A 23,383-nucleotide genomic window follows, 5' to 3' on the forward strand; every position below is an offset into this window, starting at 1 on the left:
GTTATTGAAGATACATATCTCAGTCTGCCTCTAGTCCATCACCTCTTTGGGGGATCATAAATGGCATTCGCTGATCAGAAAAAGGTGAGTTTTCATGTGTCCATAGGTTAGAGTGAAAGAGAGAGTCTGAAACAGAGGGACTAAGAGACAGAAACAGTGAGACAGAAGGAGGGAGATTTCTATATTATGACTGGAGAAGTGTGTTCCATGGGCAAGCTTTTTTAGCTGATTGAGTGTGAGTTTGAAGGCAAAATAGTAAGAGATAGTACAGGAAGAAGGATAAGTGCTTGTGGCATAGAGATGAAGTGATTTCTTCTGGTTTGGGGCAGGATTTCTTAACAGAAGTACAAATTAGTATGAAGTATGGGTGCTACAAAGACTTTCATGATAAAATACTGGGAAAAAATAATAAAACATTTCTTCGAGTAGTTCTTTGAGATAAAGGGTCCTGCGATCTGAGTCTAAGTCTTGATGGGATCTTATTTTAGTCAAAGTTCTCCCAGGCTGGCTAAGTGTTCAAAGTAGGCCCTTGAAGCTTCCGGTTAAGATGGCGGAGAGGAGGCTCACAGTTGCATAAGCTCCGCGCTTTCTCTCACTATCCATTTCATTACAAGCCTCTGAATCAATGCTTGACTGAAAAAAACCCACATATAGTTACCAAGAGAAGCCATCCTTGAGATCCGCCACGAAAGGTCTGTCTTTACTGGAGGGCTGGGGCAGTTTTAGATCGGGCGCAGGCGGCGGGCAGCGGCAGTGAGAGCACGGGAGCAGAGCTGAGAGGGGGTGGGGAGTGATCGTAGCCATCTCTGCGGGGAGAGCTTCGCTACAGGTTTGGAACCTGCAGCAAATCAGCAGCCCAGCAGAGAAGCTAAAAACACCGGGGCTGAAGAATACAACCCCAAACAGCTGGAGTCTCTCAGGACCTGGCCGCCCCCCCCCTCCCCCCCCTCAGTGACTCAGCACGCTTTGGGATCTCAGAGCGCAGGCGCAGCACAGTCCTGCTAGTGCCTCACTGCTGCCCCCTGCAGTCTGTAGAGGAAGCTCGATAACACACCCAGCCCCCCCCCCCCCAAAGAAAGACTCCAGTTTTTTCTGTTTTTCTTTGGTAGTTTGTCTCTGATTAATAGACAGAATGAGCAAGAAGCTGAAGAGGACTTTAACCCTTGACAGCTTCTACACAGATAGAGAGCAGACTTTAAATCCTGAGGAGACTAAAAACAGGCAGTCCCCAGGTGATTCCCCAAAGGAGGAGATCGTCTGTTCCTCAGCACAGATGAACCTCATAGAAGTGATTAAAAAGGCTCTCACAAGGGAGCTAGAAGAAAAATGGGAAAAGGAGAGGAGGCTTGGCAAAAGAGCCTGGAGAAGTCAGTTAAAGAGAGAGTGGATAAAGAAGTAAAATCCTTGAAAAATAGGATTAGTGAACTGGAAACAGAAAACAGCTCTCTAAAAAACAAAATTGGCGAAATGGAAAAAAATTCCACAGAACAAAAGAACTCAATTGGACAATTAGAGAAAGATTTTTAAAAAGTGAGTGAAGAGAATACTTCACTGAAAATCAGAATTGAACAAGTGGAATTGAATGACTCGAGGAGACAAGAAGAATCAGTCAAGCAAATTCAAAAAAATCAAACAATGGAGAAAAATGTGAAATACCTTCTGGGGAAGACAACAGACCTGGAAAACAGATCCAGGAGAGACAATCTGAGAATCATTGGACTCCCAGAAAAACATGATGAAAAAAAGAGCCTGGACACTGTCTTCCAGGAAATTATCAAAGAGAACTGCCCAGAAGTCATAGGAACAGAGGAAAAAATAAACATTGAAAGGTTTCATCGATCACCCACTGAAAGGGATCCTAAAATCAAAACACCAAGGAATATAGTGGCCAAATGCCAGAACCCTCAGATGAAAGAAAAAATATTGCAAGCGGCTAGAAAAACCCAATTCAAGTATCAAGGAGCCACAATAAGGATCACCCAGGATCTGGCAGCATCCACATTAAAAGATCGAAGGGCCTGGAATATGATATTCCGAAAGGCTAAGGAACTTGGTATGCAACCAAAAATAACTTACCCAGCGAGAATGAGCATCTTTTTCCAGGGAAGAAGATGGACATTCAACGAAGTAAGCGAATTTCATCTATTTCTGATGAAAAAACCAGAACTTAACAAAAAGTTTGATCTACAAATATAGAACTCAAGAGAAATCTAAAAAGGTAAAGATTAATCTTGGGAACTATATTTTGACTATATAGATGTATAAAGAATACATGTATACCTTGTTCTAGAAATTGATGTGGAAAGGACATTGTACCAGAAAAAGGGTAAAGTGGGGGTAGTACATCTCATGAAGAGGCATAGGAAACCTATTATATCTGAGAGAAAGAATGGAGGGGGATGAATATAGTGGGTATCTTACTGCCTTCAGAATTGGCTTTAAGTGAAAAATCTTAAGACATATTCAATCTATGGTGAAACTTCTCCCATCTCATTGAAAAGTGAGAAGGGAAAAGTGGAAAGGGAAGGAATAAGCTAAGCGGAAGGGAATACGGGAACTGGGAGGGAAAGGGGTAAGATAGGGGGAGGAACTCAAAGGCGGGGGGAGGGACACTAAAAAGGGAGGGCTGTGAGAAGCAAGGGGTGCTCACAAGCTTAATACTTGGAAGGGGGGGAAAGGGGAAAGAAGGGAGGAAAGCATAAACCGGGGTTAACAAGATGGCAAGTAATACAGAATTGGTCATTCTAACCATAAACGTGAACGGGGTAAACTCCCCCATAAAGAGGAAGCGGTTAGCAGAATGGATTAAAAGCCAGAATCCTACAATATGTTGTTTACAGGAAACACACCTGAAGCGGGGAGATACATGCAGGTTAAAGGTAAAAGGTTGGAGCAAAATCTACTATGCTTCAGGTGAAGTCAAAAAAGCAGGGGTAGCCATCCTGATCTCAGATCAAGCTAAAGCAAAAATTGACCTAATTAAAAGAGATAAGGAAGGACACTATATCTTGCTAAAGGGTAGCATGGATAATGAAGCACTATCTATATTAAACATATATGCACCAAGTGGGGTAGCATCTAAATTCTTAAAAGAGAAACTAAGAGAGCTGCAAGAAGAAATAGACAGTAAAACTATAATAGTGGGAGATCTTAACCTTGCACTCTCAGAATTAGATAAATCAAACCAAAAAATAAATAAGAAAGAAGTCAAAGAGGTAAATAGAATACTAGAAAAGTTAGATATGATAGATCTCTGGAGAAAATGTAATGGAGACAGAAAGGAATACACTTTCTTTTCAGCAGTTCATGGAACCTATACAAAAATTGACCATATATTAGGACATAAAAACCTCAAACTCAAATGTAGTAAGGCAGAAATAGTAAATGCATCCTTTTCAGACCACGATGCAATGAAAATTACATTCAACAAAAAAGCAGGGGGAAGTAGACCAAAAAATAATTGGAAACTAAATAATCTCATACTAAAGAATGATTGGGTGAAACAGCAAATCATAGACATAATTAATAACTTCACCCAAGAAAACGATAATAATGAGACATCATACCAAAATGTATGGGATGCAGCCAAAGCGGTAATAAGGGGAAATTTCCTATCTCTAGAGGCCTATTTGTATAAAATAGAGAAAGAGAAGGTCAATGAATTGGGTTTGCAATTAAAAATGCTAGAAAAGGAACAAATTAAAAACCCCCAGTCAAACACTAAACTTGAAATTCTAAAAGTAAAAGGTGAGATCAATAAAATTGAAAGTAAAAAAACTATTGAATTGATTAATAAAACTAAGAGTTGGTTCTATGAAAAAACCAACAAAATAGACAAACCCTTAGTAAATCTGATTAAAAAAAGGAAAGAGGAAAATCAAATTGATAGTCTTAAAAATGAAAAGGGAGAACTCACCACTAACGAAGAGGAAATTAGAGCAATAATTAGGAGTTACTTTGCCCAACTTTATGCCAATAAATTCGACAACTTAAATGAAATAGAAAAATACCTCCAAAAATACAGCTTGCCCAAACTAACAGAGGAAGAAGTAAATATCCTAAACAGTCCCATCTCAGAAAAAGAAATAGAACAAACTATCAATCAACTCCCTAAGAAAAAATCCCCAGGACCAGATGGATTTACATGTGAATTCTACCAAACATTTAAAGAACAATTAACTCCAATGTTATATAAACTATTTGAAAAAATAGGGATTGAAGGAGTCCTACCAAACTCCTTTTATGACACAGATATGGTACTGATACCTAAACCAGGTAGGCTGAAAACAGAGAAAGAAAATTATAGACCAATCTCCCTAATGAATATTGATGCTAAAATCTTAAATAAAATATTAGCAAAAAGATTACAGAAAATTGTCACCAGGATAATACACTATGACCAAGTAGGATTTATACCAGGAATGCAGGGCTGGTTCAATATTAGGAAAACTATTAGCATAATTGACTATATCAATAACCAAACAAAAACCACATGATCATCTCAATAGATGCAGAAAAAGCATTTGATAAAATCCAACATCCATTCCTAATAAAAACACTTGAGAGCATAGGAATAAATGGACTTTTCCTTAAAATAGTCAGGAGCATATATTTAAAACCATCAGTAAGCATCATATGCAATGGGGAAAAACTGGAACCTTTCCCAGTAAGATCTGGAGTGAAGCAAGGTTGCCCACTATCACCATTATTATTTAATATCGTATTAGAAACACTAGCCTCGGCAATAAGAGTCGAGAAAGATATAAAAGGAATTAGAGTAGGCAATGAGGAAACCAAACTATCACTCTTTGCAGATGATATGATGGTATACCTAGAGAACCCCAGAGATTCTACCAAAAAGCTATTGGAAATAATTCATAATTTTAGCAAAGTAGCTGGCTACAAAATAAATCCCCATAAATCCTCAGCATTTTTATACATCACCAACAAAACCCAACAGCAAGAGATACAAAGAGAAATTCCATTCAGAATAACTGTTGATACCATAAAATATTTGGGAATCTATCTACCAAAGGAAAGTCAGGAATTATATGAGCAAAATTATAAAAAAGTCTCCACACAAATAAAGTCAGACTTAAATAATTGGAAAAATATTAAGTGCTCTTGGATCGGCCGAGCGAACATAATAAAGATGACAATACTCCCTAAACTAATCTATTTATTTAGTGCTATACCAATCAGACTTCCAAGAAAATATTTTATTGATCTAGAAAAAATAACAACAAAATTCATATGGAACAATAAAAAGTCGAGAATCTCAAGGGAATTAATGAAAAAAAAATCAAATGAAGGTGGCCTAGCTGTACCTGATCTAAAATTATATTATAAAGCAGCAGTCACCAAAACCATTTGGTATTGGCTAAGAAATAGATTAGTGGATCAGTGGAAAAGGCTAGGCTCACAAGACAGAATAGTCAATTATAGCAATCTAGTGTTTGACAAACCCAAAGCCCCTAACTTCTGGGAAAAGAATTCATTACTTGATAAAAACTGCTGGGATAATTGGAAATTAGTATGGCAGAAATTAGGCATGGACCCACACTTAACACCATATACCAAGATAAGATCAAAATGGGTCTATGACCTAGGCATAAAGAACGAGACTATAAATAAATTAGAGGAACATAGAATAGTTTATCTCTCAGACCTGTGGAGGAGAAAGAAATTTGTGACCAAAGATGAACTAGAGACCATTACTGATCACAGAATAGAAAATTTCGATTACATCAAATTAAAAAGCCTGTGTACAAATAAAACTAATGCAAACAAGATTAGAAGGGAAGCAACAAACTGGGAAAACATTTTCACAGTTAAAGGTTCTGATAAAGGCCTCATTTCCAAAATATATAGAGAACTGACTCAAATTTATAAGAAATCAAGCCATTCTCCAATTGATAAATGGTCAAAGGATATGAACAGACAATTTTCAGAGGATGAGATTGAAACTATTACCACTCATATGAAAGAGTGTTCCAAATCATTATTGATCAGAGAAATGCAAATTAAGACAACTCTGAGATACCACTACACACCTGTCAGATTGGCTAAGATGACAGGAAAAAATAATGATGAATGTTGGAGGGGATGCGGGAAAACTGGGACACTAATGCATTGTTGGTGGAGTTGTGAACGAATCCAACCATTCTGGAGAGCAATCTGGAATTATGCCCAAAAAATTATCAAATTGTGCATACCCTTTGATCCAGCAGTGTTTCTATTGGGCTTATATCCCAAAGAAATACTAAAGAAGGGAAAGGGACCTGTATGTGCCAAAATGTTTGTAGCAGCCCTGTTTGTAGTGGCTAAAAACTGGAAAATGAATGGATGCCCATCAATTGGAGAATGGCTGGGTAAATTGTGGTATATGAATGTTATGGAATATTATTGTTCTGTAAGAAATGACCAGCAGGATGAATACAGAGAGGACTGGCGAGACTTACATGAACTGATGCTAAGTGAAATGAGCAGAACCAGGAGATCATTATACACTTCGACAACGATATTGTATGAGGACATATTTTGATGGAAGTGGATTTCTTTGACAAAGAGACCTGAGTTTCAATTGATAAATGACGGACAAAAGCAGCTACACCCAAAGAAAGAACACTGGGAAACGAATGTAAACTATCTGCATTTTTGTTTTTCTTCCCGGATTATTTATACCTTCTGAATCCAATTCTCCCTACGCAACAAGAGAACTGTTCGGTTCTGCAAACATATATTGTATCTAGGATATACTGCAACATATCCAACATATAAAGGACTGCTTGCCATCTAGGGGAGGGGGTGGAGGGAGGGAGGGGGAAAAAATCGGAACAGAAACGAGTGTCAATATAATGTAATTATTAAATAAAAAATTAAAAAAAAAAAAAGTAGGCCCTTGAGCTCGTGATACCTTTTCTAGTGTTCTGTTTTTGCCCTGCCTTTGGTTCCCGACTACCAGCTGAGCTATCTCCAGCTCCAGCCAGATTTGATGTTCCCTGGAAATGTAATTATGGTTCTTGAGGGCACAGTTTCTCCCTCTATCTTAGTATCCTCAGGGTACAGCTCAGTGGTTTTCACAGTGCAAGTTCTCATTCAATATTTTCTGGATCTTATTGTACCTTAAGCCTGGGGCAAAGAACAAGAAATGGATGTAGTTTGGTATGTCTAGAACAAACAAGTAGATAGAACTAATTTTTTTTTGCTCCCAATTCCAGATTTGCACCCGCCACTCCCCTCCCCCCCTTTCTATCTAGAGTCCAGCTAAGCCCATAAATATTCATCTTTGAGACTCTACAGAGATGCTACTCACTGCACTTGGATTGCCTGGATGAATTTCCAGAAGAAAAAGCCAAGTGCTATAAAATATGTACAGAATACAAGTTATCCTAAAGTGCAGGAGTAGTAAAAGAGATTAAAAAAAAATACATTGACAAGGAATTGAACTCCGGGTTTCCCAAATGGGAGGCAAGAATTCTACCGTTGAACCACCAATGACATAACTTTTCTTAAATAGATGTCTCAGCAGTCTCTTTTTGCAAGGAAACTAGCAGAACACTACAGAATAATTTTAAATATTGTACGTTTCATATCTCTGATTTACACAAAAGAAGAATTGCACTAGTTAGCCTCTATAGTCTTTGACAACTTAAAACTAATGAACTTCTAGTTCTCTATGCTCTCACCCTTCTTCACTCTTGCCTGCAGCAATGTCTAATACAATAATTGACTTGGCCCATCTTCAAAAGAGTCTCTTCTAGATATAATCATCTCTAGTTCTTAACTATTTAATTATATTTCTTTCACATAAGAGTATACCTTCAAGAGGAAACCAAAGATCAACCACTTCAACCTCACAGTTGCAGATCACACTTTGACCCAGACTCTGGAATCTAGGCAGAAACAAGATGTAGGGGAGTGAAAATGAAGAGGAAGGTGGAATTCTTTTAAGTTTAGAAACAATTGTAACTCAGAACCTAGAGATATTCCAATTTATAGTTTTTTATTCTATTTGTCCTATATCAAAGGGACACCAGTGAGTTTACAACTCTTAACATTCATGGGTAATTAAGACTTATCATTCCACCAAAACTGGCATCTTCAAAGTTCTTAATGCCAGATTCCATGAACTTTCCTCAATCTTCTTTTTCCTCAACCTCTCTGCAGCCTTTGTCACTGTTGACAAGCTCTCCTTCACATTCTCTTCTCTTTAGAGTTTTGGGACACCATTCTCTCCTTGTTTACCTCTACCTATTAGACCAGTTCTTCTCTGCTTGCTTTGCTAGATATTCTTCCAGATCAAGCCCTCTAACTGTAGACATCCCTCAGAGTTCTGTCATGAATCCTCTTCTCTTCTCTGTCTTTACTGCTTCACTTAGTGATTTCTTGGATTTAATGTGGATTTAATTACCACAATTATGCTAATGATGCTCAAATCTATCCATCCAAAAGCTGTCAAAGTCTGCAGATTTCAACTTTGCAAAAATTTCCTGAAGCCCCACTCACTATTTTTCCCTCTCCCCTTCCCTTTTTTCTCAGTCATTGCCACCACTCTAAGGCAGGGCCCTGTCATCTCACACCTTTATTACTGCAGTAACCTGCTGGTACCTCTGTCTGCCTCATCTCTCCCCACTTCAATCCATTTTCCATACACTCACTAAAAGTGATTTTCCTAAGACACAAGTCATGCTTCTGCCTCATACACACACACACACACACACACACACACACACACACACACACACACCATAAACTCCAGTGGCTTCTTATTGCCTCAAGGATCAAATACAAAATGTTTGGCTTTTAAAGTCCTTCATAATTGATGCTAAGTGAAATGAACAGAACCAGGAGATCATTGTACATGGCAACAGCAAGCTTATACAATGATCAATTCTGATAGACATGGCTCTTCTCAACAATGAGAAGATTCAGGCCAGTTCCAGTGATCTTATGATGAGGAGAGCCAGCTACATCCAAAGAAAGAAAGGTCTGAGAACTGAGTGTGGATCACAACATAGCATTTTCACTTTTTGCTGTTGTTTGCTTACATTTTATTTTCTCTCATTTTTTCCTTTTTGATCTAATTTTTCTTGTGCAGCAAGATAATTGTATAAATATGTATGCCTATATTGGATTTACATTTTTTTTTTACCATGTTTAATATATATTGGATTACTTGCCATCTAGGAGAGGGGGTGGGGGAAAGAGGGAAACTGGAACACAAGGTTTTGCAAGGGTCAATGGTGAAAAATTATCCTTGCATATGTTTTGAAAATAAAAAGCTTCAATTAAAAAATAAATAAAAATTTAAAAAAATAAAGTCCTTCATAACCTAGCATTCTCCTACTTTTCCAATCTTTTACTTTACTTTACTCCAAGCCACATAATTTTCTTTTTTTAATAGTATTTTATTTTTTCAAATACATGTAGAGTTAATTTCCATAATTCATTTTTGTAAAACTTTGTGCTTTAAATTTTTCTCCCTTCTCCCTTACCACCTCTCAAGACAGCAAGCAATCTGATATAGGTTAAATATGGGCAACTCTTTTAAACATATTTCCATATTTATCAGGTTGTGCAAGAAAAATCAGATCAAAAGGGGAGAAAACATGAGAAACAAACAAATAAAACCCAAGCAAGCAAACAAACAACAATAAAAGGTGAAAACACTATGCTTTGATCCACAATCACTCTATAATTTTCTCTCTGGATGGGGATGGCTCTTTTCATTTTAAGTTTATTGGAAATGCTTTGAATCACTGAATTGTTGAAAATAGCCAAGTCCATCACAATTAATCATCACATAATCTTGTTGTCTCTATGTAAAATGTTCTCTTGGTTCTATTCACTTCCTTTAGTTCAATTAAAACCCCAATTCTTATAGGAAGTTGTCCCCAACTCCTCTTGATTTCAATGCTTTCCCTCTGTTAGTGAAATTATATTTGTCCTGTATATATAACTTGTGTGTGTGTATATACATATATATATGTTTGTGTGTGGGGGTTTGTTTGCATGTTATCTCTCCCATTAGATTGTAAGTTTTTTTGAGGGCAGGTGCTATATTTTGCCTCCTTTTTGTGTGTCCAGTTCTTATCACTAGGCTTGGTAGGTCTTTAACAAATGTTTATTAAAGATTATTTATGCTTATAGTAATGTAAGAAAAAAAAACAAAACAGCAAAGGAAGGATTGTCTTTTGCCCTTTCAGCAGCAGCTAAAAGGAAGCTTAAATAGGCACAGCAAGAAGTATTGAGACTGTACATGAAAATCTGGATTGCCAAAGGGATTTGAGCAACATTAGATTAAGCTGTTCATTTAGCCTACTTAGCTGTCAAACTTCCTCTTTCCTCCTTCACTATGGTACTGCTTTAACTCTTTTTATTTTATGACTATGTAGCAGGATTAAATCAGGGCACCTTCCCTCCATGTGTTGGTTTGAGGCACTTCTCCACAAGCTGAATTTGTGCCATGGCCCTTTCCAAGGGGCTCCTCCCTTTGGCAGCTTGCTAAAGAATGTAAAAGCTGGATCCCTCCTGGTTGCTCTCCAAGGTTCCCATCGTAGGGAGTCACTTAAAAGGATATGGCGGTAGGATTGTATTTTGGGACTCAAGAGAGCTCTCCTTTGAACAACTCTCCCTTGGCTTATCCCAGCAGCAGTTAGCCTCAAAACATTACATTACATAGTTTGCTCCTATCCAACAAAGGCACCTAGCTTAGCTTCCAAACCTGGCTTGATTCCTGGGGTACATCGACTTCTAAAAGGCAGAATGAGGTTTTTCTTATACTCCCTGGATCACTATGTCGATGTCCCCCATCAAAGAGCAAAACTGCTGGGGGAAGGGGAGAAATCCCAAACAAACCTTAGGTTTGGCTCCTAAGTCTTTCCCCAAAGGGGGTTAGTAATATGCTTTCAGGAAAAGTTACTCAGTTTATAGAGTAGATAGTAGGTGTAAGGCTGCTATATATTCTCGCCAATGAAAAAGAACATGAGACACAAACAAAATTGTGCATACTAAAACTCCCTTATACGCTTCCTCTTACATTCTCCATAGAGGTAGGAACCGCAACTCAAGGAATTGAATTTAAAATTATTCATGCTTGTAACAATGTTGTACTTACATTCTCCACAGAGGTAGGAAAAAACTTCAGAAAGACTTTAAAGACTGCCGGAGAATGTCATTTTTTATCTCAGACTCTCTTATAAGGAGCCACAGCTCAAGAAAAATCCATATTTTGTGGCTGTCCCAGCAGACATAACTGCTGTCACTTATACTTAAAGTCACAGCTGCACAAGCACCTCCTACTAGACAACCATCAATCAGTTTTCAATGACTCTGGACCTCTGGAGCTCAGGCAGTATCTTCTGGGTGTAGAATCATAATGCTGGGTCACTCATGCGCAGGAAAAGAAATACAAAGCAGAAAAAGCAGCTGGAGATCCACTATCTCTCTTGGGATCAATATCTCTCAAGTCAGGTAATGATGGACATGATAACTGCTGCTGCAGAGGGAAGGAGGGAGAGGGAAGAAAACTACGGCCCCTCCCCACCCAGAGAAATGCAAAGCAGAATTTACAGTGTTCTCAAGTGGGTCAAAAGAAGTGTCAAGAAGGAGAAATAGAGCAAAAGTTATTTTCCTTTTAAGTCTTGTAAGTGAGTGGTTCTTCCTGTTCAGTTGCCAATTATCTTTCAAAAAAGCATTCATTGACCCAGATCACCTGGAGACTCTGAGCATGCCTTCAAAGAAAGGTCCAGAACTGTGAGTACTTTGTCAACAAAGTGGCCAAATTTATCTTCAATCTTATAACTTCCCTCCTCAAAACTCTTCAGTGTCTCTGGCAAAGTTCTCTATTGCCCACAAAACTTTCAGTTTAGGTTTTAAAGCTCCCCATAGTCTGAGCCCCACCTATCTTTCCAATTATATTTAATTATCTCCTTCTTCCCTTGCTCTTTTCTCAGTCCATCTGTCTTCTAGGTCCCATGTACACAACAGACCACCTCTGATCTTTGTGCAATGGCATAAATGGTACTTTTGGGTTACAGTGTAATCCCTCCCCAGGGATTCCATTTTCCATTTGGCCCTTCAGGTTAAGAGGTATACAGCATGTCTTCCTTACTAGGACCACCAGATAAGAAACAAGACTGGAGTTGTTCTCCCATGGGAGTCTTTTGTCAATCCCACAGTTCAATAGTCAACCACGAAGGGCTCTTCTTCATAGAGAGGTAAGTTGAGTAGAAGCTTTATGCTAAGAAGTGGAGGCCCAGACCCCCTTATCTCATGTCATCTCCAGGAATTTCAGAAGCATCCAACACACATGTTCCCAGGTCAGATCCTTATGGCCTAAATAGCTGTATTATATATACAAGATAATTACAAGGGGGTAAGAAATGAGGGTTGAGGCCTGGGATGGCCAGTCTCTGAACCATATATCTCTGCCTGCTTCCATTTTAACCCCATGGAAACTTTAGGGAGCCATATTCAGGTCACTGGGAGATGGAAATATTGGTGACAAGAGAGACCAGTAGGGAACTGAGTTTGCATTGAAATGAAACGAACTACCCTTTCCCTTTTCTCCATCCTTTTTCTTTGGTTTCTCTCCGGTCCTCAAACTACGGCCCTCGGGCCAGATGCAGCAGCTGAGGACGATTATCCCTCTCACCCTGGGCTATGAAGTTTCTTTAGTTAAAGGCACACAAAACAAAGTTTCTGTTTTTACTATAGTCTGGTCCTCCAACAGTCTGAGGGACAGTGAACTGGCCCCCTATTTAAAAAGTTTGAGGACCTCGCATCCAGATTTCATACTCTTTTGTATTTTAATTTTTGTCCTAACATGCTTTGCTCAGCAAGTAATAAGAAAGAGCAGAGTTGGGAGCTCGAGAGAGAGTTCCATTCTTCCTCCAGTCTATTTCACTGGTTGCCATTTTTCTTTTCCTCAGTGAGCAATACTCACTCAGGCTCTCACCTAGGAGGCCTAGTGTGCTTCTTTACTGTTTCTAAAAAATATATATCTTCATGATATGTGACCCAGAGGGAGAGAGACAAAGAGAGAGGCTTGTGAGGGTGTAGTATTAAGGAAATAACACTTTCCATTCCTCAAGTTGCTCTTTATCCATGGATCTCAGAGGACCAATGACCTCAGGAGGGCCAAGTCTTGATTTGCAAATAAATTGGATTGAAGTGAACAAGAGCTGTGCCAGCTCGTCAGCCTGCCTCTCTCCTCCAGACATTTGAGTTCAGTGGCCAGACGTGTCCGGAAAAGTGGCGATGGCCCCGATTAAATGGGAAACTTTGGCTTTTCCGCAGCCCCCATTCCCCATAGTTTGTGTCGTAATTGCCATGGAAAGAAGAAATTGGGTTGTAATTGCTCCTTGGGGCGAGGCTTCACGGTGTATTCTGAACCCCATTCTTGGGAGTCGAATTTAGAGTTACAGCTTAGAGCAAAAGGAAGGTGATCAAAAAGGGAAGCTAAATAGGGCAATCCCAGTCTCAGCTCCGCTCCAAAAAGACAATTTCCTCGGAAACTCGGATTTAAAAGGTAGTAAAAGAGTCCGGGAGTAAACAGAATGTAATCCTCTTCTGTGGCAGGCCGTGATCGTATAGTGGTTAGTACTCTGCGTTGTGGCCGCAGCAACCTCGGTTCGAATCCGAGTCACGGCATGACGGGGTTATTCTTTTATTCTTGCCACTGGCCAATAGTTTTCCTTGGCCCACTTGTTTCAGGAAAATGAGGATGACTGTGTTTCAGTTTGCGGGTTTCTCCCAGTCTTCCTTGAATAGGATTGCCTCATCATTCCTTAATCGGCTTCAAGCATTCTCTAAAGAAAAATTTTAAAACGTTTCATCCTAGGTAACAAAAGTGGCTTTGAACTGAAGCTTCTTCAGTTAAAAGGCGCAATTCTTTTGTCTTGAAATCGGGACTAGTTATTAAAAGATGAGCAGGAGGCATTTCCCTTTCTAATTGTCATTCAGTCATTTCAGACTTTTCGTGACCCTATTTGGAATTTCCCTGACAGAAATAGTGAAATAGTATGCTGTTTTCTTCCCCAGTTTATTTGATGGGGATGAGGAAACTGAGGCAGAGTTCAGTGACTTGCGCAAATTCACACAGCTGTTATTTGTCCTTTGTTTACAAAGATTATGATATCAGGGAGATGATAAAATGACATGCAGGTTAATTGCAATTAATTGAGGGAGGCCTATCCAAAGTCAACAATCTCACTTTTTCCTAGGTCCAGTGGCAAGATACAGATCAGGACCGCTCTATAGTGGGACATCTTGGCCTTTTTTTGGCTGAAGTCTTTTATAAGTGTCAGTTTGACTGAAGCAATGCCCAGTCATCAATTTAGGCTAAGTAAAAATTGAGGCAAAGAATGTCTTGTTTTACCTAGTCAAAAAAAAAAATCATTTTGGGAAGGGAAGTCCCTCAGGATTTCTGACCAAAACATAAACAATTGCTATTTTCATTCACTCTGAATTAATAGGGCTCAAACACTGCCCACCTGGGGCTTGACCTGTTGTTGGCCAATCAATGAGAGTCAGAGTGATTTGAATTTAAGAGATGGTGCTTAAGAAAGAAGTCCAGCTTCTAAACCCCAAGATAACTTAGGAGGTTTCAGTGATTCCTCCCAAATTTTACATTTCTTTGGACAGAGTATCTATATGTAAGGTGTGATACCTTATGAAGGGAGAAAAGGAAGGAAGAAAGGAAACAAGGAAGAGAAAGGAGGAGGAAGGGAAGAAGAAAAGGAGTGAGGGAGGGAAGAAAGAAAGAAAGAGATATATTGCCCAACTGACCAGTTCCAATTGGGTCCCCAGTGAGGCAGCTGTACTCAGAGGCTGTTGTTTGTCCTTTATGCTTGAAAAGGACCATGACATCAATTAGGTCATGCTGACAGGAGATCTGAAGCAACATTTGAACTCAGATTTTCCTGACTTCAGGTCTGGCACTGTCTTTACTTTGCCACTTAAGTTCCCACTTTCTAGTGGGCACTTGAGACCTAGTAAACCTATATGACTCACTATATCTTTGTACATTTCCATCTCCACATCTCTTTTTCAGTACAAACAACTCTTTTCTGATCACTGTCTGACTTCACCCCATTCCCTCAAGATTCCAAGTCTCCCCAGGATCTTATCCCACTACCTGAAACATTCTTGCCTACTCCTTAGAACATTAGAAAAATAAAGTCCTCTTTTCTCCAGTCTCTCAAAACCCAGTTCTTCTTTTGGGGTTAAGGGAAACATATAGAAAATAAATATTTATTCATGAATTTTTTTGTGTAGTAGTAAGAGGGGGTTTTAATTCTTTAAAATTAATGTATACCTTTTGCTTTTCTATAGGTTTCTTTTCTAAATATATTCCCTCCCTTCCTCAATCCAGAAAGCCTTCACAAGATAAAATTAAAAAAATACAAATAAAGAGGCAAGAAAGTATTTCAGCAAAACAAATTAATTCCACTTTTATGTTTAGTCCCCTTCTTCTTCCAGGTAAGAGAGGTACATTCTCATACTCTTCAATTCCAATATCATTCATTATAATTATACAATGATGTTATTTTTCCTTCCATTTATACGCTCAGGTCATTGTGTATATTGTTTATTTTTTTTTCTACTCACTTCACTTTGCATCAGTTCATAGGTCTTCCCTCTGTCTTTTGTTTATTTCTAGTGCATAATATCACTGGACACACATTGAGCTTTAACTGTTAGTTTTTTGGGTTTAGGAACGTCACAGAGAAAGATAGATAAATCTTTTTCTTTCTATTTCTTTTTTCCTTTTTTTATTAAACCTTTTTATTTTTCAAAACATAATTCTGCAACATTAGCTCTTGCAAAACCTTGTGTTCTAGTTTCCCCCCCTTCTCCCACCCTTTCCCTAGATGGCAAGAAGTCCAATATATATATGTTAAACATAGTAGAAATATATGTTAAACCCAATATATAAGATAATTATGTAAATAAATATGCATATATTGGGTTTAACATATATTTACATAATTATCTTGCTGTACAAGAAAAATCAAATCAAGTTAGGAAAAAATGATGAAGAAAATAAAATGCAAGCAAACAACAAAAGAGTGAGAATGCTATATTGTGAACCACACTCAGTTACCACAGTCCTCTCTCTGGGTATAGGTGGCTCTTTTCATCACAAGACCATTGGAACTGGTCTGTCTTTTTATTTCTTCACTCATACCTTTTCTACTCCTTTATGTGTTTTCTTTCATCATTCGACTGTAACTTCCTTGAGGAAAATAACTATCTTGCTTGAAATGTTTGGCACACTTCCTGACTTAATATATTATTAAGTGCTCAGTAAAATTAGCTCCACTCATGCCAGTTTAAACAGGCAAGTGTTAGGTCCCAAAGCAAAGTTATTCCTTCCTCTCAAAATTCTAGAGTTTTCTGGAGGAGTTAAGAGTGATTTTTCTTATGCCTTTGATCCAGGATCCCACTGAGTGTGCTTCCCAACTCCTTTCCCTCCCACCAAGAATATCAAACTAATATAATTACATCATTGATTACTTAATAATTGTTATTTATCAATAAAAGTCAAATACAAATTAATTTGGTCACCTAGACAGAACTATTTTTCTAAAGGAGTATTTATTAACAGGTACAATTAGAACAGTAGATAAAGTGTCATCCCAAAAAAATCTGTGACGGTCTCATAGCAGTAAAAAAAAAAAAAAAAAAAAAAAAAAAAAAAAAAAAAAAAAAAAAAGCTGGAAAGCAAACAAAGCCTAGAAGACATAGGTGGAAAAGGAATGACCCAACTCCAGATTGCTAGAAGTCTTTTTCTCCTATTTATAGGGTGCTTGTAAAGTTCCCTTTACACATATTGTAGTTTCTTTGTTGAACTCCTTTTACAGTTATGAATCTATGTAGTTTCCTCCCCTCCAAATGCAAACCCTTCTGTCAGCTGTACCAGAGATGTTACTAGGGTGTCCAGCATCCTCTAGATCCTTTGAAGATCCTTTTCCAACCCAAGGAAGGGGGGAAAGAAACTTAAATGAAAGCCTCTCTCTTCTCTCTCCTACCATCAACCCTAGGAAGTTCCTCTTTAGAGGGTTTGATGGAAGCACTCTCTCTTCTCCACTGACTGGAATTCTCAAGTTCCAGCTAAATCTACGGTCTTGTAAAGGATACAAGAGCATTACAAAAATTCATTCATTCAAATGCAAACCTAGTTAGAGTAATTACACAGAATCTGAAGACCATCTAAGACTGTTCATGTAGTATAAAAATCTATGATAGATTAATTGAGCATCGTTTCACTTACCAGTGAATGATTATATATTCAATTATGATTATTGATAATTATATATTCAATTATCCCAGTCTTCCATTCTCCCACCAGATCTGATATTTATTGTCTTCAGCAAATTAATTTACTGAAGTGTTAGGCAAAATACATAGTTCTAAATCTTAAATAACTCTGTAGTGAATGGGACATCTCTTTTTTGAGCCTTCTCGAATACTTGTCCTAAAAAAATCTTGGGAAGGTCCATGTGACCCCTATTGGTAATTAAACGTGATAATTCACATTATTGAGTAGTTCCAAACACGATATAATTTAATAAAGCAATACCATTTTACAAAGTTTTATTAAGTACATATCTGTCTTAGTGTTTTCAAAAGATTTTCCTCAAACCCCAAACAGTAAAGTATAGAAAATTAATAATAGCCTTTCACCAATCTATAACCTCCACTCACCCTTAATATCTCTTCAGGAGCAAGATTCCGAGCAGTTAAAAATGACGAGAAAAAACACCTGCTCCAGGTGAGGATCGAACTCACAACCTCGGCATTACTCGCCTTTGTACTGTCGTATAAGTACCGCGCGCTAACCGATTGCGCCACTGGAGCTTCCCAAGCAACGAAAAGCCGAACGAAGGCACATAAATCGGAATCAGAATTCTTTTCTGCCGTTTTGAAGGTAGTTTTTATTAAGTAGGTTTTAAAGACACTTTCCTTTAAAGGAATATCAGTCTATGAAGATGCCGGGTGCATGTCAAAGTTGAAAGGGTAGGAGTTAAGACTAGGAGCGCCCCGGTGAAAAGCAAAGAGAACTGTCCGGAGAACCCCATCCTATCACTCAAAAGTCCCTCAGCCAGCAGAAAAAGCTTCCTTTGTCAGGAGCCCGGTTGGATGAGACGCACGCGGCTGGATCAGCTCTAAGAAACATCTTTGCGGAAAGGCGTGTGGCCACGGTGCTCAGACCACCAGCACACGCGCTCTCGCAGTGTCTGAGCGTTGCCTTAGCAACCTGAATTGCTCGCCAGACACACACTCCGGTCTTCAGATGCAATCACAGCCTCACAGAGGGACGACCTAAGACACATTCGTGTTGCGCCGGAAATTCATAAGGAAACGCCAGAAAAGGAACTGCCCCCGGTCCGAATACACAGATACGAGTCTATAACCGCACACAGCCGAATAACGGTTTCCGAGCCAAGCTGCGAGTCAAAGCTTGGCGCTCTGGCTCAGCACACACAGCCAGGAGAAACACAGTCGGTTCTGTGCCTTTCTGGGAAGAAAACGCGGCCCGAGGCAGGCTAGAGAAAACGACTATTTGACTGTTCAAGTCCTAGCTTTAAATCACACCAACTGCGCTGGGCAGATCACTCGAACTTTTCCTGATCGAACTGTCTTTCCCAGCAGAGGCAGATTACATTGGAATGTTCTCAACGCGCGCGCGCACACACACACACACACACACACACACACACACACACACACACCTCTCCTATATCCCTCCACCCCCACCCCTCGCGATGTCAAGAAGATTCCCAAGAGTTCTCTCTCCCTCTCCTTCTTCTTCCTACCTCTCTTCCCCCCTCGCTCTTCTACCCCCTTCTACTTTTCATACTTTTCAACTTATTGCCAGAGAGAGATGTACAATTCAGTGGTAATCACCTCATCTCAGAGAAATCTTGAAACAAAAAGCAAAACAAACTCTGGAGAAACAAGAATTGGGAAACATTTTTCCCTAAGAGAAAAAGAGAGTGTAAAAAACCTGACGGGAGTTTGGGGGGGGGGGGGGAGGAGAGGAGGTGGAGAAGGAAAAGGATGGAAAACCAAAAATTCACGAATTCTTTTCTAGGTAACATGAACAGCTCTAGATTCTTATTCGGTTTGACTTTTGCATAGTTGAGTTTTATTCTCCTCTTCTTCAAAAAAAAAAAAAAATCACCTCATCTTTTACTTCCTAACCAGTTCTTACTGGTCATCAATGAAAATGCTAGGGAGGTGGTATGGGGCCCTGCTTGATAGCAGTTCCTTGACAAGAGTATCCACTTCAACGGGTTAGACTCAGACTATTCCATTTAGTCTTATGTGACTCCCACACATACATCTTACTGCCCACTTCTTGTCCGGCCCTTGATCCATATTTGCTCTTTTAGAGTCTCACTTCTCTCAGACTGGATAAAAACTATCAGTAAGAGTTGCAAAGCAATCTAGGAACTCAAATAAACTAATGGATTCCTGCATCTCAGTGGATATAGGTCGTCATAAACATTCTGTTACAAAGTGCTCAAAAAATGAATTATGAAGAAATCCTTAAAACTTGCAACAGTATTCCACCACATTTGGTATATTCTTTGAGGGAGGAAAAGACAACTTTAGAGAAAGTACTGAAAAGGTATTTCACTTTCATATTTGAAGTGTGATGCCTGTGGTGACAAATTCATATCTGTTGGCAAATCAGGGGGACTTGGGCTTAGTCATTTCACCTGCAGCATCTTCCTACTGGTGATCACCTCCTTAAAGAAATTGATGAGATATTTCCTCTTTACTTCCTACAGCTGCTCTGCTTGATTTTTAAAGTTATGCTTTCCCACCATCCCCAGGATAAGCTCATCAGCAAAAATTTCATCAACCTGGGGATTGGTTCAGCTTTAGTACTCTACATCTCAGTTAGTGGTTGTAGTTGACTTAGTTGCCTCTCCCCTCTGATTTGGTCATTTGGGAACTGGAGCAAAAACTTGTTTTAAAACTTTTATTTTTTACCAAAACTTCAGAATATCCAGCCTCGTCTGCATTTCCCCTCAGATGCTCTATTGGGTTTCCTTTCTACTAACATCATATCCTAGCCACAGGTATCCTCTTGCACTCTCCCAGCACCTGCTTTTCAGTTTTCTTTTGGGGGATGGTTTCTCCCCTTTAGAATGTAAGCTCCTTGAGGGCAGGAACTCTTTTTTTTCCTTATAGTCCCATTTCCTAGCCTGGCACATAGTAAAATTCACCCTTGTGGATAACCTGATATTTACATTGTAGGCTAATTGGAAAAGGAAGTGTTGACACCTTTCTCCACTCATCAATCTCTTTTCTCTATTGTCACCATTTCCATATGGCACAGGAAATCTCAAACACTCTCTTCAAATTTATACTAGGTAAAGTCTAGATAGGAGTTAGCAAAGAACCAAAATCTCTACTAAGATCCCCCTCCAAAAAAATGTTGAAATCAAGAAACACAAAGTTTACCAAAGAGATGCTTGCCCACTATGGTCTTTCCCTATGCACACATACAATAGTGTGGGAGAGAGAGAACAATAGAATCAGTTAAACATTTATCAAGTACCATGTCCATATCAAACCATATCAAGCAACATATACTAAGCACTGGGGATATGAAAGGATGCAGAAAAGATCAGAAATACTTAAAGGTAAGGAAGCAGCTAGTGATAGTAGGAATTATACAAAGCTACAATGCTCATCCTCTTACTGTTTGGAACAGGGAGGGAAGGAGGAAAAAGTACCTACACTAATTATCTAATTCACTTCCACTCCTCCCCCTTCCCCAATGTGAGATAATGTCCCTTTAAGTTACTAGCTTCCTTTCATTAGAGTTTTAAGAAATGAATTACCATACTGATGTGACAAGCTGTAGTATATGAGCGATTTGGACCTCACAAATAACTGTTTTGTAATTAATTATAAGACAAATATCTATTTAATCAGAGAGAGAAAATGAAAATTTTATTACTAGTCATGATCTAAGGTTAAACCATTCTGAGAGAGGGCCCAAATTTTGGGCTCAGAAAGATAAGAGAGGTAGAAGAACAGATTTCATAATTATATCAGTTAAATTTGAGGCTGGACAGGATGGATGTTACAGTTGTTGAGAAATAAATGCAAGTAAGGGGACTTCAAAACAGAGAAGTCACTTAGCATATTAATCAGTTTGTCTGAGATCATCAAATCAAGTGAAGTTTTAGTCAAGCATAGAATGGATCATCTCAGCTTAACAGTGGAACTATTCAACATAGAAACTATCTACATCAAGGAATTTTATGGTCAGTTCAAGAAAGAACAATGGGGTTTATAATGCTAGTCTTGTTAGTTCCCCTTAGCACATAGGTTTTCCTAAATTATGAGCTCTCAGCATATTTCTGTGTACACCAAGTCCCACTCCCCACCCCACTGTCCCACAGACAGATACTAGGGGGCATTACTGTGACTGGTTTTGGGTAAATGAAAGAACATGGGAGCGCATTCCGAAGAGAAGTGGATAAAGGGCATGTATTCCCCCTCAACACTAAGATTACACCTAGAACCCTGGGAGAGTTTGAGTGTACCCATGTGTAATGATCCTTCTCTGAGAAATTAGATCTTTCAGTGAGAGTAGAACAGAATGTTACAGTGTGCAGTCACTATGATGGGGAAGAAACAGCTGCTTTAGAGTAGTAGATGTCTGAAGTCCCAATTTCCATCTTGATGCCTCAAGTTCCCTTACCACACTCCCACCACCAAGGTACTTAGTACTCTAGATGGCTACAGAATCTGGGTGCCCTCAGTTCCCATCCTTATTTGTCCTATTAGCCTTCTAAATCCTGCCTCCACATCTAGGCACGTGAAAACAGAATTCATTATCTTTCCCCAAAACTTTTATCTTCCAAATTTTCCTATTATAGTTTCTGGATCTGCTATCATCCCAGTCACCCAGCCTCCCAACTTGGTGTTAGCCTTAAAACCTTACCCTAATTAACTTCACATATCCAAGATAGTGACAAATCTGGTCCTATGTCCTCTTTCATAGAAGTCCTCTCCACTTGCCCCCTAGTTCAGGTCTTCATCACCTCTCATCTGCAAAACAGCAATCTCTATTTAATCCATTCACACGCTTCGTCTCCCCTCAATCCAATCACTACTCCACTCGGCTGCTAAAGTGCTAAACCCTAAACTTCTGATCTAATCATATCATCCTTCTATTCAATCAACTCCAGAAGTTCCTAGTTACCTCCATGATAAAATACAAGATCCTATCTTTGGCATTTAAAGCTTTTTATATTTTATTCCTCCCTTCCTCTCTCTCCCGGCCGCCACTGGCTTTCTTACCTCAAATTGTTCACTCTAGTTACTCTATGGTGTCTTCCATAGCTGGAATGAGTCCCTTTTCAATCTCTGCGATTTGTTTTACCTGACTTTCTTCAGGATTTAGCTCAAATATCAATTTCCTGTAGGATTATTTTTCTGGTCCCCCTTCTCCTCCTTATGTTATATATAATATGTAATTATATATTTTTATATATATATGTATATATATATACACATATATATTATATTATATATATATAATTACCTAGGTAATAACATATTGTATCCCCATGAGAATGTAAATTTGAGGGAAGGAATTTTTTTTCCTTCTTTTCTTCCTATTCTTACCTATCCCTAGTGCTTAGTACAGTATTGGTACACAGTGTTTAATACATTTTGGCTCTCACCTGGAAATATAAGCATACTAATTGTGCCACTATTTAAAGTACTGATAAAATTATTGGTTAAAAACCACGATTCTATTGCAGTCCATTGCAGACTATCTTCTTTCGATAAATACTTGCACTCAAAGACACAATTTAAAGTCCTGGAGAATATAAGACGTACAATCTTTACACGTGCAAGAAATACTTCTGCAGCCGGCGGTTAATGAGAACACTCAGTATCGTAAACTTCGAGTTTTATAAGGTATTTTTTATGACTAAGCTTGAAAGAGTTTTTCTGGGAGAATGTTTTCAAGAGAGTTAAGGTGCTCAAGTAGTCATGTTTAGAGACCTCCAAAATATCGGATCCTGGCCCGTACGGGGATCGAACCCGCGACCTTGGCGTTATTAGCACCACGCTCTAACCAACTGAGCTAACCGGCCAACACGGAAGAGTCCCTTCTAACAAAATTATTAAAAGGAAAAACATTTTAGCTGAACGTTTATGACGACGCAAGTTCTTAGAAAGCCGGGATAGATCTAGGAGAGCAACATCGGATTCCCGCATTTTCTCTCCATCCACTAGGGAATAGAACTTTACTCCGAATTTACCGCAAAAGGAGACGTCTCTGAGACCCGAAATTTCTCGCTTTCTTACTGTTACTTACCTTTTGTAGTGG

At 38.9% G+C, this 23,383-nt stretch overlaps 3 non-coding genes across 3 annotated transcripts; 1 reads left to right on the plus strand and 2 right to left on the minus strand.

Annotated features, from left to right (window-relative positions):
* Positions 1 to 13,584: 13,584 nt before the first annotated feature.
* Positions 13,585 to 13,656, plus strand: TRNAH-GUG (transfer RNA histidin (anticodon GUG)). The gene has a single exon. It is a non-coding gene; the product is annotated as a tRNA-His (tRNA).
* A 4,118-nt stretch (positions 13,657 to 17,774) lies between these two features.
* On the minus strand, positions 17,775 to 17,868 carry TRNAI-UAU (transfer RNA isoleucine (anticodon UAU)). The gene is made up of 2 exons: positions 17,831 to 17,868; positions 17,775 to 17,810 (listed from the first exon to the last, which is right to left on the minus strand). It is a non-coding gene; the product is annotated as a tRNA-Ile (tRNA).
* A 5,205-nt stretch (positions 17,869 to 23,073) lies between these two features.
* Positions 23,074 to 23,147, minus strand: TRNAI-AAU (transfer RNA isoleucine (anticodon AAU)). Its single transcript has one exon. It is a non-coding gene; the product is annotated as a tRNA-Ile (tRNA).
* Between the last annotated feature and the right edge of the window lie 236 nt (positions 23,148 to 23,383).

This window comes from Antechinus flavipes, chromosome 4 (assembly GCF_016432865.1).
Source record: "Antechinus flavipes isolate AdamAnt ecotype Samford, QLD, Australia chromosome 4, AdamAnt_v2, whole genome shotgun sequence".
NCBI lineage: Eukaryota > Metazoa > Chordata > Mammalia > Dasyuromorphia > Dasyuridae > Antechinus > Antechinus flavipes.